At 44.8% G+C, this 9,000-nt stretch overlaps 1 protein-coding gene and 1 pseudogene across 3 annotated transcripts in view; both read right to left on the reverse strand.

Moving 5' to 3' along the window:
* Ndrg3 (NDRG family member 3) overlaps positions 1-6,572 on the reverse strand; it is a 67,687-nt gene extending 61,115 nt beyond the window's left edge. For 2 of the 3 annotated variants that reach the window (XM_021192099.2, XM_021192097.1), the window contains exon 1: positions 6,462-6,572. The gene's annotated coding sequence lies outside the window, so the exon portion shown is untranslated. Of the gene's footprint in view, positions 1-1,958; positions 2,007-6,461 lie in introns of those variants that run through there. The other variant, XM_029536307.1, reaches the window with a different exon arrangement.
* Positions 6,573-8,374: 1,802 nt separating this feature from the next.
* LOC110318049 lies at positions 8,375-8,938 on the reverse strand (annotated as a pseudogene).
* Positions 8,939-9,000: the final 62 nt, after the last annotated feature.

The following is a 9,000-nucleotide window of genomic DNA, read 5'->3' on the forward strand; positions in this document are numbered from 1 at the left end:
GCCCTCTTCTGGAGTGTCTGAAGACAGCTACAGTGTACTTACTTATATGTAAATATAATAAATAAATCTTTAAAAAAAAAAAAAAGAAAGTAAACCCCGCGCCTTTAATCCCAACACTCGGGAGGCAGAGGCAGGCGGATTTCTGAGTTCGAGGCCAGCCTGGTCTACAAAGTGAGTTCCAGGACAGCCTAGGCTATACAGAGAAACCCTATCTCGGCAAACAAAACAAAACAAACCAGAAACCAAAAGTCCTAAAACCTATAAATATGTGCTCTCAATCTGGACAAGCTTTTGTGTGTTGTTCTCAAGTAGCCTGACTCTTAAAAGGAGAAAGGGAATTTCTCAGACTAGGTAACACCTTTTCTGCATTAAACATACAGTATTATTAATCTGTGGACCTAAGAGGGCCCTTCCCCTCCCTAGTGCACCCTTCTGAGATGGTCTCATGTAGTCCAGGTTGGCCTCAAACTTGCTATATAGGCAAGAATACCTTAAACGCTTGATCCTCTTGAGTCCTTCCTGAGGGACTGTTTCCTTTCTTCTTGCTTATCCAGGCTCCTCACCCTCCCCACAAACCCCAGCAAACAACAACCAAACACAAAATCAAACCTTCTCTTTCCTACTGTCCTCACCTTTTGCCTGGGTTTGGCCATCCGTCATTATCAGTCAAGCAGAGAGACAGGCCCTGCTCCCTGCTCCTGGGAAGTTCACATGTGATATGACCTGGAGTTATTATTTGCATAGCCATATCACCAGACTCCAAGTTTTAGCAAAGGCTTTGTGCTTCTAGAAGCTACCAGCATCTGTCATACAGCACACACCAAAAATGTTTGTTGTATGACTAGATCATTTTAGCAAGCTCTTTTTAAAATCCATAAATATTTTAGTATGAATCTTCAAGATGGACTCATCTTCTTTGCTTTTTAAAAACACAAAGGCAATACATCTACAATGTAAAAATAATGCACAAACATACAAAGGTATAAATTTTAAAACAATTCTTGAGGCTCCTACATCCCATTTTTTTGAAATGACTATTATGGTATTATACATATTTTTCCAGAACTGATCCATGCCAGTGACACACATAATTTGTCTGTCTGTCTGTCTGTCCCCCTCTGTCCTTCACTCCCTCCACCCCTCCCTCTCTGGAACAAATTCTTTGACATTTCCTGACTAGCTTTTCAACATTCTTGTCTAGTGGCTCTCAAAGTGTGGCCCTCAGACTAGGAGAACCAACACAGTCTGATAATGGATTAGATCAGCCAGTTCTCAGGCCCCTCTTTTTTTTTTTCCCCCGAGACAGGGTTTCTCTGTGTAGCCCTGGCTGTCCTGGAACTCACTTTGTAGACCAGGCTGGCCTCGAACTCAGAAATCCGCCTGCCTCTGCCTNCTGGAACTCACTTTGTAGACCAGGCTGGCCTCGAACTCAGAAATCCGCCTGCCTCTGCCTCCCGAGTGCTGTGATTAAAGGCGTGCGCCACCACGCCTGGCTCTCAGGCTCCTCTTAAGACCTCTATTGAATCAGAAACTCTGGAGGAAAGCCAAGCAATGTGCCAATAAGACACTGTCTGGTTGATTGATGTACAGTAAAGGTTAAGAACTATTGTTCCTGATAGAATTACACCAGGGTTTTCCTTCTGTTCTTCCCCTCTCTAGCCAGACCAGACACTGTTACATCGTCTCAGTTTCATCACCCAAACTTCAAAATGCTTCCATTGCCCTTTCAATTCTGACACTAGCAATCTGTCAAGTTCTGAAAAACCTCATTCTCCCCCAAAGTGGTCTCACTGCTGTTGTGCGCATTCCTCCTCCTGACCTCTTCCCAACTCCCATGCCACACATAATCCCTCAACCATCTACCCTACATTATCTACACAGGGCAAGAAAAGTTACCCTCTCCCCAGTAGATCAAGTGCTTCTTAGTATCTCCTCTACTCCTTCATCTAGACACATACCTGGTGTTTTAAGAGTTGCTGGTTAATATCTTCACACACAGAAGAAACACTGGTAACTTAACAAAGAAAGAAAGTAGGAAGGAAGGAAGGAAGGAAGGAAGGAAGGAAGGAAGGAAGGAAGGAAGGAAGGAAGGAAGGGAGGGAGGGAGGGAGTTAGTTTCTGGGCATAATCTTCAAGGCCTCACACACACACTGTCAACTTCTCTACCACTGAGCTACTCAGTTAGCCCAGACAAATTCTCAATGAATAAAAAGCCTGGAATGTCAAGCTGAAACCCTAGTTCTATGACCTTGGACAAGTTCCCTTCCCAGGAAGCTATCTACCAAAGTGAGGAGATTAGAGCGCTGCTTGCTTTCAGACTGAATATAGTTTTATGGTATTTTCCAAACTGGTTGTGGAGGCACAGGCGTATAAACCCAGCACTCAGAGAGAGGGGGAGGGAGATCAGGTGTTGCAGGTCAGCCCAAGAAACAGAGACTCTGTCTAATAAAGGAAAAAAAAAATTCCACATTGGAATATCATTTCCTTATACTATCATTTTGCTTTGCTTATAATCTAATGTGGTGTAATATCCAAAATGAATTCAAGACCACCCAGTACCTTCCCCCTTCAAAAAGGACTTTCCAAAGTGTACTAGCAGGCAAAGTGCAGAGCCAGATAAGGAAGCTGGCTGACTAAACAAATGTAAAAACATAGTTTTAGCGGTCAAAATGATTAAGCCTGCAGCTACCAAAACAATATTAGCTGTTCTCAGAGAAATAACCATAACAAGATTAGCAATTCTCCTGCCCCCCGCCCCACACTGAATTCTGACAAAGACCACAAAACACTCTGACCTTGTCGTGAGAATTCCCCTGATGTTAATAGCTGTGACGTTAATAGCTGATCCATAAGTTCAAAATGTACTATTAATTTGCTGACCAGATCATAATAACCCACCGTGAGGGCAAGCAAAGTGAGGCACTAGGCCAAGTAGTCACTATACAAACCAACCAATGCTTGAAAGGGTTACTTGCTACACCAATGAGAACCCTGTTGCTCAAATCTGCCCCTTACAAAGGTATAAAAAGTGTGTTTTTTCTTTGCTCTTGGTCTCTCCTCTGGCCTGTGTGCTGAGAGGGGAGTCCCCAACATGTTGGATCAATAAAAATCCTCATGCCTTTTGCAGTGATGGCGACGGTCTCTGTGGTCTTTCTGAGTAAGGGTCTTTTGACAAACTACAACAGTGGCAGTTTTCAGATATGCCACAGTTAAACAGTGTTCCCTAGTTAGCTAGGAAACTGCTTGAAAAGGAACCCTATTTTATTCGATTCTGAATTTTCCACAATATTCATTGCCATGCCTTATACACAATAATAGTGCACTGTAATATCAGGAAAACATTCAAAATAACTCTTTAAGAAGCTCTATTAAGGGCTGGTGAGATGGCTCAGTGGGTAAAAGTACTGACTGTTCTTCCAAAGGTCCTGAGTTCAAATCCCAGCAACCACATGGTGGCTCACAACCATCTGTAATGAGATCTGACACCTCTTCTGTGTGTGTCTGAAGACAGCTACAGTGTACTTAGATATAATAATAAATAAATCTTTAAAAGAAGAAGAAGAAGAAGAAGAAGAAGAAGAAGAAGAAGAAGAAGAAGAAGAAGAAGAAGAAGAAGAAGAAGAAGAAGAAGAAGAAGAAGAAGAAGAAGAAGAAGCTTAAGCTTTATTAAGGGGGGCTGGAGAGATGGCTCAGCAGTTAAGAGCACTAACTGCTCGTCCAGAGGTCCTGAGTTCAATTTTCAGCAACCACATGATGGCTCACAGCCATTTATAATGGGGATTGGAAGCCCTCTTCTGGTGTGTCTGAAGAGAGTGACAGTGAACTCACATACATAAAATAAATAATAATTTTTTGTTGTTGTTGTTGTTTTTTTTTTTTTGAGACAGGGTTTCTCTGTGTAGTCCTGGCTATCCTGGAACTCACTCTGTAGACCAGGCTGGCCTCGAACTCAGAAATCCACCTGCCTCTGCCTCCCAAGTTCTCGGATTAAAGGTGTGCACCACCACCGCCTGGCTAATAATTTTTTAAAAAGAAGCTTTATTAGGGCCTTTCAGTGGGGAAAGATGCTTGCCTGGAACCCTGAATTCAATCTCTGAAACCCATAGAAAGGTGAATGGTTAGAACTGACTCCACAAAATTGTACTCTGATTTCCACATGCACAGCATAGTATGTGTGGCCCCACCAATAATTAAATAAAAAAAATTTAAGAAACTTTATTAAGTCAGATGTGGTGGCATGTGCCTGAAATCCTAGTATTCCAGAGGTTGAGGTCAAAAGATCATGAGTTTGAGGATAGACTGGTCTATAAAGCAAGGCTCTTCTTAATAATTAATAATAATAATAATAATAATAATAGAGCTGGCATAATGGATCAGCTGGTAAAGGCACTTTCCCCCAATCCTAATGATCTCAATTTAGCCTCCAGGACCCTCATAGTAAAAGAACTGACTGTTCCAAAATTGTCCTCTGACCTCTAAAAGAGCCCTAATACGTGCACGTTACAAATACTACATATTGATAGACAATAAAAACAATGATCACTCAGATGTCACCTGGGCTAAGAAGCCACACAAAGTAAAAGAGTGAGAAACTGCATGTCACATGAATTTCAGTGCAGACTAAAATGTCATTAGCCTCAGGCACTCCTACTGCCACATAAAAATAAAAACTCCCCTGTAGGCTAAAGAAGCATATGCCCACTCCACTATCATGGAGACTTCATGCAAGACCATCATCTCCAAACTTTCAAAAACAAAAGGGTGGACTAAGACTGATACAGGATAGTCAGAAGAGAAATCTAAAGGGAGGGACAGCAAAGAGAAGCTGGAGGGCGAGAGGACCAACAGAAGAGCAACAGAACATCACCCTTTGAGTAACAGCAAGAAACAGCAGGAACTCAGCATTTACCAATGGTCTACCTGAACCCAGGCATCTGGGGGTGCAAAGCCGGTGCCTGACCGGTGGTGGGGGTGGGGTGGGGTGGGGGATATTACTGAAGATAAGACCTGGGCCCGCAGACTGTTATGTATTATTTAATTCTAGTTAGGAAAATTAAGCAGGGAAGATGAAAATTTTGTGGAGCCTTTTAAGTGTGGAGGAGGATTTGCTAAGGGAGGAAAAGGCAGTTTGAGCTAGTTATTTTGGGGGCAAAAAAAAAAAAAATCAACACATTTTTATAGCTGTTCATTTGGAACTCAAATCAAAGGAGGTGTCTTAGATTCTGCACCACCGTTGTCAACGCTTTCTCGTTTTATCTTAAAGCCTGAAAATGCTCAAGACCAGCTTTGGAACAGAGCCAGAAAGTCCCAAAAAGAGGCGAGTACTGGCTAAATCTGCTCTGTCACCTCCACAAGTCCAGCCAGCCCAGCCAGCGGAGTCCTGGCAGCTAGAAAAGAAATGCTAATTATACCTTGGGGGCTGGGGGGGGGGGTGGTGGTGTTGGGGGAGGGGGAGTGGGGTTGACGAAGGCTAGGCTTACTGTGTTCTATCTGGGAGCTACCAGGGGAGAATCTCTCAGCTTAAGCCATAAGGTTCCAAGTCTACCTGTGACATGCAGGAGAGCTCTGCAGGGGGAAAAAACGGCTTCGAGAAAAAGAAGGGAGAAAGCACTGGATGGGGAAGCAGTGAGGTACAAAGGTGAACCGATCTTAATAAAACGTTTAGCAAGATCCCTGGCACAAATCGAGTATTTGGGAGGGAGCCAGTTCACCTTAACATCGCGATTGTTATCACAACAGGACTTCCACCGTACTGACCAGAAGATAATTCTATTCTATTCGTAGCCCGCTTTTACGACGTCTAAAAGCAACTCTAGATAAAGGACAAGTGTATCCCCCCCCCAAAAAAAAAAATTAAAGATACAAGGTCAATCCCACCAGCTCTGGCTGCGAAAGCCCCACCGCCTCTGAGTTAGAGAGCTGGCCATGTCACTTGTCAGTTGCATGACCTTGGACGCGACATTTCACCTCTCCGTGCCTCAGTTTCCTTGGCTACAAAGTGGGCTTTACACAAACTGGTGTCCTGGGGTCCCAGGAGAGACGGGTACCTCTGTGGCTTTGGGAAGAAACCTACAGAAGGCGAATCCAGGCCCCTGTCAAAACTCTCTGGGCTGTGAGGGGCAGCGGGTTAGGTGAATGCTCAGCTCTAGGAGCTCCGTGCTCCGCCGAGAGAGGCGGAGAGAAGGTGACAGCCTCAGGGGGTTCCAGCGACGGAGGGTGCAGACCTCTATAGCGAGGCCGGACCCCAACAGGGCACACGCTGCCCCCCGCGGGCTAGGTACCGGCAGGGGCGCGGGAGGCCGGGCTGAACGCGCTAGGCGCGGGGGGCTCAGAGAAGGCCGACCGCGAGGACCCGGGACTGGTCGCGTGGCCATCGGTCCGCAGCGCACAGAGGAGCGCCATCCGGGCGGGCGTACCGCGCGGCGCGCCCTCCGCCCGCAGTGGTAGAGGCGCTCACTCACCTGAAGCGCTAGCGCCGGGGCCGTCAATCTACAGCAGCAGCGGCAGCAGCGGCACCAGCACCAGCAAGGAGGGGCGGGGGAAGGCGCTGCGCAGCGCAGGCGCGCTGAGGAGGCCGGGGGGTTACGCATGCGCAAAGCGCCCGCTTACGCTAGGAACTACAGGAAAGATGGTGGCCAGGCCTGCAGAGTCTAGCAGCGCCATCTTGGCTGTAGTTTTTCTTCTTGCGGTGTCCCGGAGGCTGTTGCTCAGAACTGCCAGGAGGGGATGTGAAATGCTTACTCTGCACACCCTTTATCTCTCCCTCATGGTTAAATTATTAGTAAGCCCTTATGGGCCATGACATACGTGTTTTAACAAGGTTTAAAGCTACACTCAAGATCATCTGGCACTCCTGAGCCTCAGGGATTCGATTTTCAGGAATCAAACTCCTTGTCCTCTTCCATCTTTTACAAATGGCAGCCATATTATTTTTGAGAGTTGGTTACTCCACAAAAAACGACTTAACATATTAATGACTCAACAATTAAAGATTTTCATTGTTAATTGTGCATGTGCGAGCGTGTGTGTAGGGCAGTGATGTGCATATAAATGTAGCAGATTCCCACTAGAGCCAGAATGTTGAAATGGGAAATTACAGACATGAATTACAGTCCTCTGTACGGAACAGTGCACTCTTAAAATACTAAGTCATCTCTCCAGACTAGAATCAAAATGTGGCCTGCATGTGCTGGTAACTTTTATGTCAATTTGAAATAAAATAATTTGGGAAGAGAATCTCAGTTGAGAAAAGGCCCCCAGTAAATTGGACTGTGTAGTGTATTTTCTTAGTAATGACTGATATGGGAGCACCCAGCCTACTATGGTTAGGTGGCCCTGGAGGAGATAACAAAGCAAGCTGAAGCCATGAGAGAAGCTGGGAAACAGCGCTCCTCCATGGCACAAGGGTCATCATACCTTTGGGAGTTGAAAGACTCTTTCACAAAGATTACATATCAGATATTTATATTTGATCCATAACACTAGTAAATTATAGTTATGAAGTAACAACAAATAATTGTGTGTCTGGGGTTCACCTCAACATGAGCAACTTATGTTATTAAAGGGTATTAGGTAGGTTGGCCTATTATCAGTTTCTGCCATCTTCCCTCAGATGAAAGAAAACCAGGCCAGGCCCAGGCCAATCTGAATGAAGGCAAAACTAGTAGTGACGGCATTTTATTACATGACTTATATTTGTTAACATTTACAAAGCACTGAAAGGGTGCAAGTTTACCCTCAGTACATATTACTGGCTAAATTAGGAAATGTTTCCAATGTTCTATAAGTGACACAAAAAAACAAGGCCTCTCTCATAAAGCTGTGATAGGCATAAACCATGCTTGGAGCTCAGTGCCACTGAGACAGCCAACACAAACCACTGGCCTAGAAGCTGCTGTGTAGCCCAGAGCCTTCGACTCCTGACTCTCTAGCTTCTACTTCTTGAGTGCTGAGATCTAAGTTTTCATGCTTTGCTTTTTGTAGTTCTAGTCATTTTTAAGTTGTTGAAGACATCAAACACATTTTCCATCTTCAAGTTTGAACACTTATAAACAAATGTGCTAGGCTGTAAGAAAATGTAGTCAGGCACAGTCACCTTTGAGGATGGGTGATGTACCCTTTGGAACGCACAAAGTGAGATGAAGACATGCTCCAAAGTCTATCTGCTCTTGAAACAACAGTCAGTAATAATATCCTTGATTCCCAAATACAGGTTTTCTAGGAAGCTGTCTGGTTTTCTTCCTTGTTCTACTTTGGACAATATCATTCTATCTTTGATAACTAGGTGTTAACTGTCTGGGCTTTTCTATGACCACCCCAGTTTCCAAATAATGACATGGATGCATAATTATTTATTTAACAGACTTAATTCACTTTATTTTCTTGTATAAAAAGCCTTATGTGTAGCCACAGCTGGAGCCTGGGTCCTCTGAACAGATCTGGTATGCATTTTCACAAGGTGATTAATGAATTCCTGATAAGGAGACTTGTTGAACAGTCTCTTTCCAGAGGTCAGGGGTCAGGTAGCTGTAGGTCATGGAGATGGCATCAAAGATGGCCTTGGCAAAGTTGCCCAAGTTGGCAGTGCAGCCCCAGGCTGAAGTGCAGCAGCTATCTATACTGGCCATCATCAGGAGTTTCTTCAGCACAGGAGCAGAGACATTGCTAGTGCCTCTGTGGGCAGGGATGAGATGCACCAGCACAGAGCCACAGTGGCCTGTCACCTTGCATGAAACAGTGTGCAGCTTGCAAATACTGTTGCCCCAATAGCCTCTCTGCACAGAGATGATGGAGAGCTTGGCCAAAATGATGGTCCCCCAGATGGCAGTAGCTACCTCCTTGGAGCACCTAAAGCCAAGACCAAGGTCACGTGACCACTGTAGTCTCCAATAGTGACAAAAGCCTTGGGTCTGGTCTGTACTACTTTACTATCCTGCATTCTGCTATAGGCTACAGGCTTTTTATCTTAACCAATCAGAAAGTGCTTTTTAGGAAGGCAAG

This window comes from Mus pahari, chromosome 3 (assembly GCF_900095145.1).
Source record: "Mus pahari chromosome 3, PAHARI_EIJ_v1.1, whole genome shotgun sequence".
NCBI lineage: Eukaryota > Metazoa > Chordata > Mammalia > Rodentia > Muridae > Mus > Mus pahari.